Here is a 16,034-nt window from a genome sequence, read left to right as displayed (position 1 = left end):
ACTACACTGTTATTTACTGACATTGTTACTGACTTTACTGCATGATGGCAGCTGATATAGTTATATCTCCAGTTGCAGTTCCATTGTTGTAACTAGGATGCTGTGGGCGGGATACATGACACATTGAACTCGCGATGCATTCCGCCGGTCATCGCATGCATGCCGGCGTTGGTAACGCCGGTATGCATGACGATCCCAGCAAAGGACCGCTCTGTTGGTAAGAACGCCCCTTTGCCATGGAGGGAATTCCAGGTCTATGACCCAGAAGCCCCTCCGGCATCCTTCTTTGCATGCACAGAAGGACGCATGCACCGTGGGGGAGTACTGGGAAGGATCTGATTGGTTCCCTCAATCAGCACTCTGCGGAGAGAAGCCCATAGGCTTCTATGGTTAACGCCATCTTTCTGATCGCACTCCGGGGCTTGGTGCGTATGACAATTGACCGCAGTTTTCTCCTTGATGCATCCCGCCCTGTATGTGATATGTTCCATCTAACACTTCTTTATAGATGTAGCAATTGACCGGCCTGTTGACTTGATCAAATGAACTTTAAAAGGAGACTGACTGAAATAAGAAGCAAAAACCAATGACAGCGGAGACCAGAACTTCCATCCGTACATGTGGAATATATTATAACTGTGTCATCTCCGATGTTGGAGGGACGTCACACAAGTCTCTTATGGCGCAGCCACGTATAGCTGTTCACAGTGAAATTGGTGATCCTGCAGAAAGTAATATAACACGTATAAAATGACTAACGTTTGCTACTCTGAAATACAAGGTGTACATTAGCGCGTGGCAGTGAGTGCGAGGCGTCCTGCTGGTACTGGTCGGGGTGTATTTATGTGTTTATTTGTTGTTTTACCCTGTGCTATTTTCTAGGAAAAACAGGTACCGGACCTCACCTAAAAATAAAAGTTGACACAAGATGAGGTGCCGTTATAGTGAGTAGTTGAGATGCTTCTATAGGGTGCAGTCTACAATCTGACCAGACATGTGTGCAGTCTCATCCAGATGATATGCAATTCTATAGCATGCAGTCTACCAACTGACTTAGCACCGTTACAATGTTATTGGAATCGTGGCTAAACACAGCACGCATTGCCGACGTTCACGTAGCGCGGTGATTATTTGCAACTACCCAAACAAAGGTGTGTTCAGGGCAGACTGTAAAGTGTTTGGTTTTCCTGTGACTAGTAGTGCGAGCAAAAATGGACCATTAAGTGGGCGTGTTATTCCAGTGTCGCAGGCATGTCGATACAAGCGGCTGCGATCACTAAATATTACGTTTTAGTTGCGTCATAGCCACACACAAAGCAGTGAACCGGAGACTCCAGGTTTAGACTTTTGTCACGAAGGAATTTGTACAACTTATGTACAAAGTCACAGATTCAGCATAACGTAATGTAGTGGGAGGAATAGCTACGCCTGCTCGTAGATTTGTGACTAAGGGGCCTATTTCACCCAGGTATGTAACTAAGGGGTCTATGTACTAAGCATTGGAGAGAGATAAAGTGGATGGAGATAAAGTACCAACAAACCAGCTCCTGTCATTTTCAAACACATAGTACATAGACCCCTTATACTCCTTTCACACTACAAGCAATAACCATGGTTATTGCACGTGAACACGCAGCAACCCGGGTTACTGTCCAGTGTGGAAGGGCCAGGTTGAAATAAGTCGGCATTTCAACCCTGGTAACGAGCAGGGTTGAACACCAGTTCAATCCGGCCGGTGATAAAGTGTCAATGCGACCTGGGGCACGTTCACAGCATAGGAAGAGCCGGCGCTCAACGCGTGATGGCGTTGACATTATCTACCTGGCAATAAGCTGGGTCGGGCCGCCAGTCTGAAAGGGGTCTCAGCTGGGTCGCACCTGGGATGGACGCGTGAACAAATTATCGGGTGCGACCCGGCATTGCCATGTAATAGGGGTATAAGTCTCACACAAATGTCCAAGTGCCACAAGCCCCTAGAAATGTAGTTTTGTTGCTTCTTATAGTTTTTAGTGGTGGGAATAAGACACAAGTTTTTAAAAAAGGATTCTTGATATGCTGCATGGTCACTGGCACAACAAGAGGGGCAATGAGGCACGCCTACAGCTCAGGTGCGTGAGGACACGTCTGTACACAACAGCAAACACTACAGAGATTGGGATGTAGTCAGGAAGCTGACGCTCTAAATGCCGACCGCCGGCTTCCCGACTCTCTAATCCCGGCAAGGTACTAATGACAGGCATCGAAAACTCGACGCCTGTCATTAGACCTACGCCGGGAGGCTGATGCCCGGCATACTGAACGAAGGTAAGCCGGGCACAGGGCACGGACAGCTGCGGGGGGGGGGGGGGAGGGTTAGGTTTTAGGGCTCCCGGGGGGATTTAGGATTAGGCACCCCCCTGAGAGTGTTATTGTTAGGCTAGGGGAAGGGGGGTTAGGGTTAGGCATCCCTGGGGGGAGGTTAGGTTTAGGCACCCCCCCAGGAGACTTAGGTTTAGGCTGCGGGGAAGGGGGGGTTAGGTTTAGGCACTTAGGGGGTGTTAGGGTTAGGCACTTGGGGGGGAAGTTAGGGTTAGGCACCCCTAAGGGAGGGTTAGGGGGGAAAATAGGATTAGTCATACTTACCTTTTTAGCGATCGGGATCTTCACCTCTGCCGGGCTGCCGCTGTCGGGAATTGAACCTTTGGCCATGCAGCCGGCGGTAATACCTACTACACCCCAGAGATTTTCTAGCAGTAATTAGTTACCTTTGATCTGTACTTTGTAACGTGAGAAATGCACTTTGTCTCGTTTCCATAGCATTCTGTAAATATGTCAGATTGATATGGTCTATCGATAAATTCAAAGCAGGACTTGCAGGTGACACCATTTATATCATAGTTATCCGGTGGAACTTAATTAAGAGACAACAGAAGGAAACATAAAACAGAGAACATTTTTTTTAAATTTATTCGTGTAACAAATATCAAATTGGGAAAGTTTATTTTTTATTTTTAAATAACATGTCTTTTATTGGTGCGGGCCTTACACCATGTAATTACCATCATTTAATATGGCAATGTTTTGGCAAGGTACACTGCTCCATATAAAACAATGTGCTGATTTCTGTCTCTAGTTTTGTCTAAAGTCCTAATAACAAGTTAACTCTTTGACTGCCAGTATGCTAATATGTGCAGGGAATGTTGTCCTTTTGCTCTTGTGGCCGACCCCATAAATACTATTTTAGGCAGCAGTCAGGGGAAGAATGTACTTAAACAGACTTGTAATTAAGTGCAGAGTATTCATAAAACAGTATTGTGACACTGTAAGTGGTAGTGCAGTGTAATATTCAACACGTATTGTGACTAGGGATGTGCGCCGACCTCTGTGTTTTGGTTTTGTATCTGTATCTCCTTCAAGGTTTTGGATCTGGATTAGGTTTTGCAAAACCACCCTTGCATGTTTTGGTTTTGGTTTGGGATCTGTATTTTATTTTTTTTAATTATAAAAACAGCTAAAACCACATAATTTTGGCCTGTTTTTGTTCCTACAGCATTATAAACCTTAATAACAATCATTTCCAGACATTTTTAACCACCTCACAATATTTTTATCACTATTTTTCACCAATATAGGCCAAAGGCTGCAGTGAGCTGGCTGGCTAAAGTAAGCGACAGAGCAGCGGCACCAACGCACGGCAGTTTAAAAAAATATAGGACATCTATGAAACATTGCCACACAGCAGCGGCAGACAGGATGGCAGTGTAATAAACTATAATAATGTTAGTCAGCAATGCCCCAAATTGTGCCAAATGTAAAGGAAAGAGGTGCAAGATGGAATTGTCCCTCCCACCCACTCTTATGTGGGATATTAAAAAGGACACACACAGTTTAACAAACCAAGCACTTTATCCACTAGGACTGACACTTTTGTGGCTGAACGCCTTGGTTTGTTTGGGCCGACGCAAAACATTTTTTGGTAGAACTACCTTCAATTATTAAGGAGGAGGTTAATGATGAGGGTGTTGGTGGTGGAGATTGCATGTGCTGGTCCAAACTGCTGTTAGCTGATACTGGACTGTTTGTTATTAATTTAAAAATTATTATAATTTTGTTAAACAAATTGTATGAACTCGCTGCAAATGATGAAACAGGGAGCAGGTGCCTAGATGGTTAACATCCCTACCTCTACTAACTTTGGCTTCACAAATGGAACAGATGCCTTCACAACTGTTGTCAGGATTTGGGTTAAAATAATTCCACACCCAAGACATTGCTTTTCTGGCTTTCTTTTTATCATGAGCAAGAACTGCTGCCACTGGTGGCTGATTTACGCAAACCACATCCTTATCATCAACATCCACATTAGCATCAGATTTCCCCCTCATCCTCCTTTTGCACTTCCTCCACACTATCATTTTAATTTTCAATTATTTCACCATCTAATACTAACACAGCCGTCATGGCATCTGCAGAGGTGTAGCATAGATCCATGAGCTCGGAGCAAGTACTTTCACACCTCGTACCTCAACACACACTTAACCACCCTTTACTAAGGACACTTAACCCCCCTACTGGGCACATTTACATCCCAACCCTACTGTTCACACTTATTTCTCACTCCTAGTGGGCACACTTACCATCACCCCCCACTACTGGGCACACTCGCCCTACACTGTGCATGTGTGCCAGGCACACTTACACCTTATCCCCCATGTATGTGCTGCAGCCTACGCTTCCCTCCACTGTAGTATGCCCACTGGACAGGAACCCCTCCTTTACTGGGCACACTCAGCCCAGTCCATGTGCATGCACTACACCATGAACCTCCATACACCCACTGCCAAGGGATCACTACAAACACCATGCATACATCTCTTTGGGTCCCGCTGCCTCCCACCAGCCACACAGTATGGACATCGATTATGTCAATTCTATTCTCCTCTCCCAGTCCAGCTGTTGCCTTCTACCAGAAAGAGGAGGGACAGAGCCAGGAGGAAAGTGGAGTGGACCAGAAGGAGGAGGGACAGAGCCAGGGGGGAATGCGTAACAGACAAGAATGAGGAGAGATAGAGCCAGGAGGAACTCAATGATGGTCAGTAGTGGCTGTGAGGGAAAATAAATAAATAAATTCAACCCGAATGGTGCCCCTGGTTGGAGCAGGTGCCCAGAGCATGAGCTCCGCCCACGCTACACCCCTGGGCATCAGTGATCCCTCTGTGCAACTGGGTTACAGCTTTTATACTTGCTTCCTCTATCAAAGGATTGTTTAATAGTCAATTGTTTTTTTTCAATTACTACTAGTAGTAGTATTCTTGGTCCCTTTCTGGAATGAAGATCCACCCTCAGCAGCAGCAGGAGACCTAGCACTCAAGGATTCTTCTGAGGAATACTGGATAAGGGAGGAGTCACCTAGAGTTATCCTGGATGCAGAACTACCTCTGATCATTAGTGAGGATATTGATGATGAAGGTGTTGGCAGTGGAGATTGCAGGTGCTGGGATCTAGCTGAGGGAAGGGAGCTAACTGATGCTGGACTTTCTGTTGCTATATTTTTAGCACCAGTTTCTGATTTTTCTGGGTGCTGCAGCTGCTGTGTCACATGTCCTGTCATTCAAGGGGCTGCTGCTGTGTTATTATACATAAGGGCATCTGTTGTTGACCTGTCCATTAAGGGGATAGGGCTGCAGTCCATAAAGGGGTGCTGGGTTGTCCAGGGGGGGGTGCTCTGTCAATCAGGGGTGCTCTTCCCCTGTGTAAAAGAAAATAAAAGTGCTTTTTTTGTGCATTAGCAACTTAGCTGCACCAATATTGTTTGGTGACACTGCCGGCCAGACCGCAGTTTATCGTCCACGTATTTGTGACTCTGCAGGTGGTCTGTCTGCACTCGGCAGGGGTGCTTTGTTGTCCATAAAGAAGGGGTGTTGTGTGTGTTGTTCATCAAGGGGCTGCTGCCTCATTCAGGGGTGCTCTTCCCCAGTGTGAAAAAATAATAGTGAAATAAAATTAATAATATCAATATAAATCCACAAAAACAAAAAAGATTTTTTTTTGTGTGTGTGCGTTAGAAACTTAGCTTCTCTATTATTGTTTGGTGACACTGCCAGCCAGACCACAGATTATCATCCACGTACTGTGACACTATAAGTCATAGCGCAGTGTGTTATTCTTATTCACAAATAATTAATCTTGTGACACTGTAAGTGGTAACACAGTCTAATATTCAACTTTTCACTTCTTTCCTCAATTGTGAGTAAATGATTGCTCTACACGCCGACAACAAGACCACAACAAAGTGCTAAATAACATGCGTTATATTTTAAACATAATGACATCTTGTAAGTGGTACCGCAGTGTGTTATTCTTATTAATAAATAATTAATCTTATCACACTAAGTGGTTGCGCAGTGTGTTATTGTTATTCATAGATAATTAATCTTGTGACACTAAGTGTTAGCGCAGTGTGTTATTCTTCATAAATAATTAATCTTGTGACACTAAGTGTTAGCACAGTGTGTTATTCTTATTCATAAATAATCTTGTGACACTGTAGGTCATTGATACTGCAATGTTATATTTAAAATTGGCACAAATTGACGTGTGTGCTGTACCCCACTTCATCCGTGTTTGTTGATATTGGAGAACAATCAGTTGAGACTTGAGAGGAAAGCAGGAACCACATACTAGTGCTGGAGCTGCTGCCAGTGCCACCAGTCATGATGATACTAGGCCATCTACATCATCTACTAAAGCCAATGCCCAAGGGCATACAGGGCTTAGGTCAGGGTATCTAAAATGAAGAACCAATTTTTTACCATGATAAAGAAGAAAACATCAAAGGGAAAGTTAGCTGCAGAAAGACATAAAATTGGCAATATGCCAGTTTCACAACATGAAGTGGCAAGGAAAGGCTAAGGCCTTGGCCTCTATTTATGACTGGTAGTTCTTCCTCTTATGATGATGTAAGCACAGGTGAACATGCTGACATAGAAATTGAGGATGCTTCTGTGTGTGCACCAGGATGAGCAGGATATTTGTGTAGCTGATGCTAATGAGGATGTTGATGATGAGGATGTTGTTGATGAGGATATTGTTTGTGTACATTACGCACCAGTGGATGAAACAGTTGTTGCCCATGATAAGGAAAAGCCCATTGTCATGCCTGGGCACAAGACAAAAAAACTTGGTTGTGTTGACTCATCTGCATCACCAGTGTTTTTTTGGGAAGGTTTAGTTTACTGAGGACACCATCAGCAACCCCTGTACTGCTGACACAGACAGCAAACCTGCACTGAAGACACCACCGATACCCTGCACTGAGGACACTGCCAGCACCGCAGCACTGCCATTCCATGTACTGAGGACACCGTCAGCAACCCCGCTCTGCCGACACTGCTGTCACAGTAACTGCACTATTGGTGTATCCAACCCACACTGTATAACACACTGTATCTGTGATGGAAATTTAAAGCTGAACTGTCACATGTTAGTGCCGCCCACTGTGTCACTTAGCTTAGTCAGCCAGCAAGCTGGATGCAACCTTTTGGCCTTAACTAGATGAAAAAAATAATATTGTGAGGTGGTCAAAATTGATTGGAAATTACTGGAAATAAATGTTATTGAGATTAATAATAATGTAGGAACAAAACAGACCCATTTTATGTGATTTTAGCTGTTTTTATGATATTTTAAGAAAAAATTCAGGTCCAAAACCAAAACCGAAAAACAAAACACCAAGGAAAAAAAATCCAAAACCAGATTCAGATCCAAAACCAGGGGAGATCCAGATCCAAAACCAAAACACAAGGGTCGGCGCACATCTCTAGTTACAGTATGTTCTAGCAGCACCTCCACAAGCAAGGCCACCTCAATTCTATTAGTTGTATAAAAAAAAATCTCCTCCAGATCAAAGATGTATTTTAGGAACTGAAGAAATTGTTCCTAGATTGATCTTCCCTCATAATTTTTTTTAAGAATCAAAACTTTAAAATAAATAAATAAAAACAAATCAATTCTTCCGTCCTTTCCCAGTCTTCAGTCCATAAATATTCCAACTCCGTCTGGCCTCTGACCTCAGTGGCAAACGCAGGATTTCTAGAGGGGGGGTTTCCAAATGCCTGATTTTAGAGTGAGTGTGGCCAGCTCATAAAGATGGTAGAATTAGCATTTAACCAGCTTTAATAAGCATCATACAAAGTATATTGTGTGTCATAATTCCAGCATATACAGGACCAGCAATCACTGCAACCATTTAAATTCGACAGTAGGGCCATCCTGCCTGAGCTGAATGGTTTTATTTTAGATGTAGGCACCATTCCAGAGTATTAGAGCAAGTCCAGGAGTTTGGGGGAGCAGCAGAGGAACCTAGCACTCCCCTGAACATATATGTACATATTGGGCTCTATAGCGGCACATCCTTAACAGTGAATGTTTTCCAGATCTCCTAGTTGGTGCACAGGTTATTTATTACTGGCTGATACATGTTAAAAGATCCACAGATCTTTGTGATACTGAGAAGAACATACAGCACTAGTAAAATTCTATTATTATATTACTATTTCTATTGCGGTCATGGTGTGGGCTGGGTAGGGGGGTTTCCAGGCAGATGGAACCCCCCCCTGTGTTTGCCTATGGACCTAGTTAAGGAAAACATTCTTGGTTTTAAAATTCCTAGGGGTCATATAGTTTATTAAACTGCCATCCTGTCTACCACTGCAATGCCACTCTGTGCCATGTTGGAAACTGAACTGCCACATGTTAGTGCTGCCCACTGCTGTCGCTTAGCTTAGTCAGCCAGCCAGCTGGATGCAACATTTTGGCCTAAACTAGATGAAACAATCAATATTGTGAGCTGTGAGGTGGTCAAAATTGACTGGAAATGACTGGAAATAAATATTTTTGAGGTTAATAATACTGTAGGAACAAAAACAAGCCCACATTATGTGATTTTAGCTGTTTTTATCATTTTTTTTAGAAAAAATACAGCTCCAAACCCAAAACATGCAAGGGACGGTTTTGGCAAAACCAAATCCAGATCCAAAACACAAGGAGATACAGATCCAAACGACAGGGGTCGGCGTGCAACCCTAATAATAACTAGGGATGTGCGTCGACCCCCATGTTTTGGTTTTGGATCTGTATCTCCCTCAAGGTTTTGGATCTGGATTTGGTTTTGCAAAACCACACTCAAGTGTTTTTGTTCTGGATTTTAAAAAAAAACAATAGATAAAAAGTTTTAAAAACAGCTAAAATCATGTCATTTATGCAATCCAAAACCCGAAATTCGGATTTAAAAAGATCAGAACCGCAACCCGGATTTACCTGGATTCACGGCAATTCGGGTGGTTTCGAATTTCTGGAGAACCGAACCATACATCTCTAATTATAACTAAGCTTCTCACTTTCTTGTAATGGTACTAAGGACATAGGTCTGTAACTACATGTTGCTATGGGCCTGATTCCGAGTTAGGGCCACTGCCAATGTCGGCCACAATGGAACGACAGAGTCTGAGCTGTGATTGAGGCCCAAGGGAAATGCGCGGTCTCAGAGATGTGTTGAAAATGTAGTGGGCATTCCTTGGCAGTGATAGGGAGGTGTCTTATTGCCTGCACGGAGATTGTCCATCTAATTGGCATGTTATGAAAGTGTTGCGGGCATGTTGGTGAAAGCGATTACTCACACAACTGCTCACATCGGGGGCCCATTCACAGTTTGAGAATCTGCACTTGCCATAGGGCTAGTGTAAGTGTTGATGATGGTGCCACCCAAGATGCATCAATTGGTATTTTGACAGTGGACTTCTCAGTCCTTAAAAGTTCCTATGCCAGGGAAAGGCTTTTAGCTGCATTTGCATGTAGTCACAGATGGGTGATCACCAATAGACGCAGACACAGACATGTTTGACTCCGATTTAGGATCAGCCCCCTGTGTGTTTATCCCCGGGCTGCTAGGTATCAATGTCCCCGCACTATGTACCACAGCTGAGTTCCTAACTGAATGCAATAAAAACAGACACTTACAGACAGGGTGGGGAAGGGTACATCCGTCAGTGAAACAGCAGCTGATGCTGGTCTTGGTTTTGCCACTGACGCTCTCGTTATCACACATACTGCGTTTCCAACATTCTCTAAAGATCATTTGTTTTCCATCCAGTCCACCTGTAAATAAAGAGCACATTAAATGGGGAGTCAAAATATTGGCAGTCCGGTTGGCATAGTGGTCAGTATTACGGCTTCACAGTCACAGAGTTAAATTTCTGACCATCTGTGTGGAGTTTGTATGCTCTCCACGTGTTTGTGAGGGTTTCCTCGGGAACGAGGTAGCATGTGGAGCACATCAGATCTGGCCTCCTGATCCGAGCATTGGAGGAGCATTTAAAGCCGTTCATTGACTAATGCTACTGCATTCACACTAGAGATGTGTGTGGACCCCCACATTTTGGTTTTGCCAAAGCCACCCTTAATTGTTTTGGTTTTGGATCTGGATTTATTTAAAAAGTTATAACAAAAAGCTAAAATTATGTAATTGGGCCTGTTTTTGTTCATACAGTATTACTAACCTCAATAACATTAATTTACAGTAATTTACAGTAAATTTTGACCACCTCATATCTCACTCTATTGTTTTTATCCATATTAGCCAAAAGCTTCAGCGAGCTGACTGGATAACCTAACAGACAGAGCAGCGGCACAAACACACGGCAGTTTAAAATGAAATATAACAAAATCTAGGAAACACAGTGGCACTGCAAATGCAGACATGATGGCAGTTTAATATAAACTATACAATGCTATAGCCACGCAGGGGGGGTTAGGATTAGGGGCTCTAGCAGGGTTAGCGTTAGGTTTTGGGGGGGAGATTAGGGTTAGGCACCCCTAAGGGGGAGGGTCAGGGTTAGGCACCACCGGGAGGAGGTTAGGATTAGGCACCTCCCCGGGAGGGTTAGGTTTAGGATGCGGGGAGGGGGGTTAGGTTTAGGCACCCCCAGGGGGGATTTAGGGTTAGGCACTACCCCGGGAGTTTAGGGTTAGGCACCCCTAAGGGAGGGTTAGGGGGGGAGAGGGGAGGGTTAGGTAACTTACCTGACGCTGTCGGGATTTCATCCTCTCGGCCTGACGCTGTCGGCTTTTCAATCCCATTCCGGCAGGAGATATCTGTGATATCTCCTGCATTACCTTTATGATGAATGGCCCCAAAACTTAGGCCCTCATTCAGAGCCGTACGCTCTGAGCAGAGCGCACGCTCTGAATGAGGGCCGGGCTCCATTTTCATGGAGCGTCCTCCCGGACGCTCGTATAGCTGTGGGTCACCACCCACAGGCTATACGAGCGTGCTTTGTGATGGCCGCGATGGTCGAGACCATCGCGACCATCGAAATTGCGAGCCGGAGCCTGCGGTTGAGGTTTTCAACCGCAAGCTCCGGAGTGATTTTGGCTCTATCAGAGCCAAAATCACTCCCACTGACATCACTAGTGATGTCAGTGGGCCGGCTTCTGACGGGAGGCGTTCCCGTGGGAACGCCCCCGTCAGGGAGGCACGCCCCCGGCACGCCCACCAAAGGGGGCGTGCTGTCAATCAACATTGACAGCACGCCCCCTTTGATCGGACACAACGAGCGAAGGACTTTCCTTCGCTCGTCGCGTCTGGCGCATGCGCACGACGGAGCTCCCTCCGTCGTGCGCATGCTCAGTCCATAACATCGACCCACTTGCGAGCGGACAGCCGCTCGCGAGTGGGTCTGAATCAGGCCCTTAATTTCTACAAAAGTAGGTGAACATGTTCCTCTTCACCTGCTTTTATAGAAATTATGTGATGATGAATAGACCCCCTGAGGATCTAAATATTCGATTACATCTCTGTATAAATAACTGCAAAACTCTGTCGTTTGTTGCCAACTGTCCTGTAGTGACGTAATAGCTAATGTTTTAATTTTAATGTGATATCAGTAGTCACATAAATCAAACATCACCATCAATTACATTTTAGTTCAATTTATCAAATTATCATCATTTAACATTAGACAGCATTTAAGAGGTGTTTGGGATTAGAAGCCTAAACCAAAATCCTGTTTTCATTTCTGGATATGTATTTGCACAGGAGCATCTGCCAGACCTACTGTGATACAGAATGTTCTTTATGCTGATGAGAGAAATTTCTCAGTTTTGGGGGGTGATCAAAACTAAATACAGGCATTTGGCGCCCCCATTAAAGCTAGATTTCACCTTGCGGGGAAAGATATTTAAATGGGAATCAGTTGTGACATTTTACTGGAATAATCTGCAAATGCTACAGATTTGCACATCTCTAGTTATAACCTGTATAATAATCTCACATCATACAGAGGTGCCCTCATACATCTGGTGCCAATGCGCCACACGGCGCGAGTCGCCTGGCGCAACTGAGCTGCTAAAAGAGGTGCGGCATTCCGTCGTCTTCTTCTTTAAATTTTGCATCTTATTTGCATCGCAGACGCAGTTAAACACCACTCAGAGTGTAATAGACACGCTGGCCTGTGCACATTAACTGCGTAAGAAGGAATTAGTGTTAAACACGCAGAAAATCGCAGATGAAGATCAACAACTTGGCGTGGGAAAATCCGTGGCCGCTGTATTGTGGCACTTCAGTCCTTACACAGATTCAGACTCAGGCCCATATTCAATTTGAGGCGAAAAGCCGTTTTTGCGTGTTATTTGCAGAAACTTTTCGCCGATGACGTCATTTCGCCAGGCGGAAAAGTATCACCGTATTCAATTTGAAAGACTTTCCGCCTAGGCGGAAAGTCAATGGAGTGTAATAGGCGAAAAAGTTTCGCCTATGAATAGTAGACAGAAATTGGGGGTTCAACATTGCGGGAACCCCCCTGCAGCCTTCAGACAGTCCCCCAAAGGTAAACTGTGTCAAAATGTTAAAAAAAAACACTTAAGGACACCCCAAAAAATTACTTTGAATTTGTGGGCAAAAAAAAAAAATGTTGGGGGACAAAGTTAAAAACTAGTGAACTTGACTCTGGTGGGGTCCCCAATGTGTTTTTTTCATTGCAGGGGCTTGCGGCAGGTGGATTTTTCACATTTTTTTAAACGTAACTTTAGCAACTTTAAAATATGCTGACCCCCATTTTCAAGTACCCCAAATTTGCTGGGGCCTGAATAAACGTTTCAAGAGGCCCCAACAGTGTGGGCCCACATATATATATATATATATATATATATAATATGCAGCCCACACCCCTGCCGTCTTGGTGCCCCTGTGCTTACGCATGCGCAGATTGCAAAAATCAGCCGACTACACGCAGACGCAGCCTAGCGAATGGGTCTGCATTGGGCCCTCAGATCCTGAACCTCTCATTAACTATGATGTTACTGTCCTTGGCTAAAATGTATTTTCCATAATATAACTTTTATTTTAAAGGCTCTTTTGAGTGCCTTCTTTTCTAAATACTTTACATATATATTTATAAATAATTGTTTTTCTGTAGCTCCACCCCCACTAGCTCCTCCCACAGTTACTGAACCTATTTTTCCAGAAAATACCCCTGGGTAAAGGTATGCTGACTTCAAGTTCTCAAGGGAATTTTAGAGAAAAGTTCTTTAATAGAATCCATTACATTACAGTATCATTACAATGTTTGCAATGGGGAGAATTTCCACGGCGATCACATATTATCACACCCAGGGGCACAGAGAGCCGGCCTGGGCATGGGTGAAGGGGGCATGCTCCAACAGCAGGATACGTGGCCACTCCCCCTCAGTGGGGAAAAATGTTATGAGGTGCTGCACGCTGGGGAGGGGGTGCGCGATCAGTGTGATAGCTCCCCCCACAGGCAGAGGAGACTGCTGCTGGTGCAGCAAACAGTCTCCCACTGTAGTGCAGCCCAGGACATGCTGCCAGCGTCAGACCCGGGCCCCCGCTGGGCCCCTCCAGCAAGCCCGGGTAAATAGTACCTGCCTCAAAACCACACCTGCAACTCTAGCAACGGGTGCTAGAGCGGATGCGGAGGCGTCCATCTCTTAATTAGGCCCAATGTAATTTTTTTCAGGATGTAACAGATTTTATTAGCAAGCACAACCTCAACTTCCAAGTCACTCACTGTTGAATCAGTTGTGTGCAGTACTTACAATATCTATATATTAAGCAAGAAAGCGTGCCTGCGTCTGTCTGTCTGTTTTTCCTTTATGCAGAGCCAGAGTTTTGGATCTAGCTCCACCAAATTTGGCATGGTGGTATAGTTGGACCAGGATTAGGTTTTTGCCTACTGTAGGTTTTAACTTCGTTAGGGCCACACACTGTCACACAATCCCTAAAAATGGGGACACTCTTAAATTACACAGGTTCAGGGGCTGACTTAAGTGGAAAATGGCAGTCTGCCAAAAACCTGTGTGAAAGCTACAAAAGTATTTTATCCACACAGTCTGAGCAAGTGGCAAACTTTATGACTCATGCAAGTTCATATTAAAACCAGAGTTAGTTCTTTTTAAAGTGACCATATATATTAGTCAGCCCTCTGTGTTTGCATGCAAGAGCGTAACTAGAACAAGAACTTTGTTGGCCACATAACAAGATCTTAAAAGGGCTCCCCCAGAGGTAAAAAAACCCCTCATATATTTGCCCCCACACAGAAAACCATTCATGTTATGCCACACAGAGCCCATTTAGTTTATGCCACACAGTAGTAGTTACTCTTATACATTATGCCACACAGTAATGCCCCTTAAACATTATACCACACAGTAATGCCCTTTACACAACACAGTAATACCTCTTACACATTAAACCACACAGTAATGACCGTTACACATTATGCCACACAGCAATGCCCCTTAAACAACACAGTAATGCCCCTTACACATTATAGCACACAGTAATGCCCTTTACAGACTATGGCACAGTAGTAGTGCCCCATATAACACGTTATTCCACAAAATAGTAGTGCTCCTTACACATTATGCCACAGAGTAATGCCCCCTATAACATTATGCCACACAGTAATACCCCTTACAAATTATGCCCCCCCCAGCAACTCAACTCCCCATCTCACACCAGAAGCCTCTCATCTACCCCTGTGTGCCATCAGCAGCCAGCAGGTGTGGATTAGGTGCCGGGCGACCAGCTAATTACAGCTGGTGCACCGGCAGGCAGCAGCAGACATGGACAGACAGTGCAGGCACAATTTGAATCAGAGCTCGCGGACCAGCAGCCAATCAGGAGTTACCACTGCTGATCGGCTGCCTACCGGCGGTGCTGTCTCTCCATGTCTGCCTGCTTGTGCACCAGCTGTAATCAGCTGGCAGGCTGGCACAAAATCAACATCGCTGCCACCCAAGCCCCCCTCGGTGGCCCTGACTGGACCGGACCACCTTGTGTGTGTGACTGGGTGTAGAGTAGGGAGAGCGGCGGGCCACAGAGGTAGCTCAGGCACCATAAGAGCTGCACCTCTTGCACCTATGGTAGTTATGCCACTGTTTGCATGCATGTTAGCAAACAGTGCGGTCCTATTTAGGATCAATAGAATGGGGTTATAGGCGAGGATAATGTAAACAAACCATGGCTGCAGGTGTACTTCAGGGTTCAGTATTCAACCCAGGCAATGCCGGGTATTCCAGACAGTGTTCAATATTACGTATATTATGCAGTATATTAGATGATAAGTGAGTATCCACAATGCAGGCAGCACATCCTGTATAGCACTATAGGAAGTTAGTAAATTCAGACCTTTAGGTTGGCAGTGTTCTGGGTCTACTCTATAGTCTCTGATAGCCAAGACCGCTTCTTGAAGATCATCAAGAGCTGAAATTAAATCTTTATGTGAAGCTACAAGTTCTTCCATTTTAGTTTGAAGGTGGTCTGTACAGGGACCCGATCTCAGAAATATCAGACTTGAGATCTTTACTAGACTTCAGCATTGACGTAAGATCCGATTTTTGAAAGAGGAAAGCAGACTGTAAGGTGTATTGATCTGCGAGTGACAGGACCGTTTAGGGAAACAGAATCTTCTTGAAAGGGAGAAATGGATCGTTGAGTCGGAGTGGGGGAGACATTGGGCAACAGCAGGAGGAGATAC

The 16,034-nt window shown here is 44.7% G+C and overlaps 1 pseudogene; it reads right to left on the bottom strand.

Moving 5' to 3' along the window:
* Window positions 1-538: 538 nt before the first annotated feature.
* LOC148481780 (phospholipase A2 inhibitor and Ly6/PLAUR domain-containing protein-like) lies at window positions 539-15,800 on the bottom strand (annotated as a pseudogene).
* Between the last annotated feature and the right edge of the window lie 234 nt (window positions 15,801-16,034).

This window comes from Taudactylus pleione, unplaced genomic scaffold (genome assembly GCF_031769625.1).
Source record: "Taudactylus pleione unplaced genomic scaffold, aTauple2 ptg000563l, whole genome shotgun sequence".
NCBI lineage: Eukaryota > Metazoa > Chordata > Amphibia > Anura > Myobatrachidae > Taudactylus > Taudactylus pleione.
Note: the sequence above shows the minus strand (reverse complement) of the source record. Positions and strands in the feature narration are given on the sequence as shown.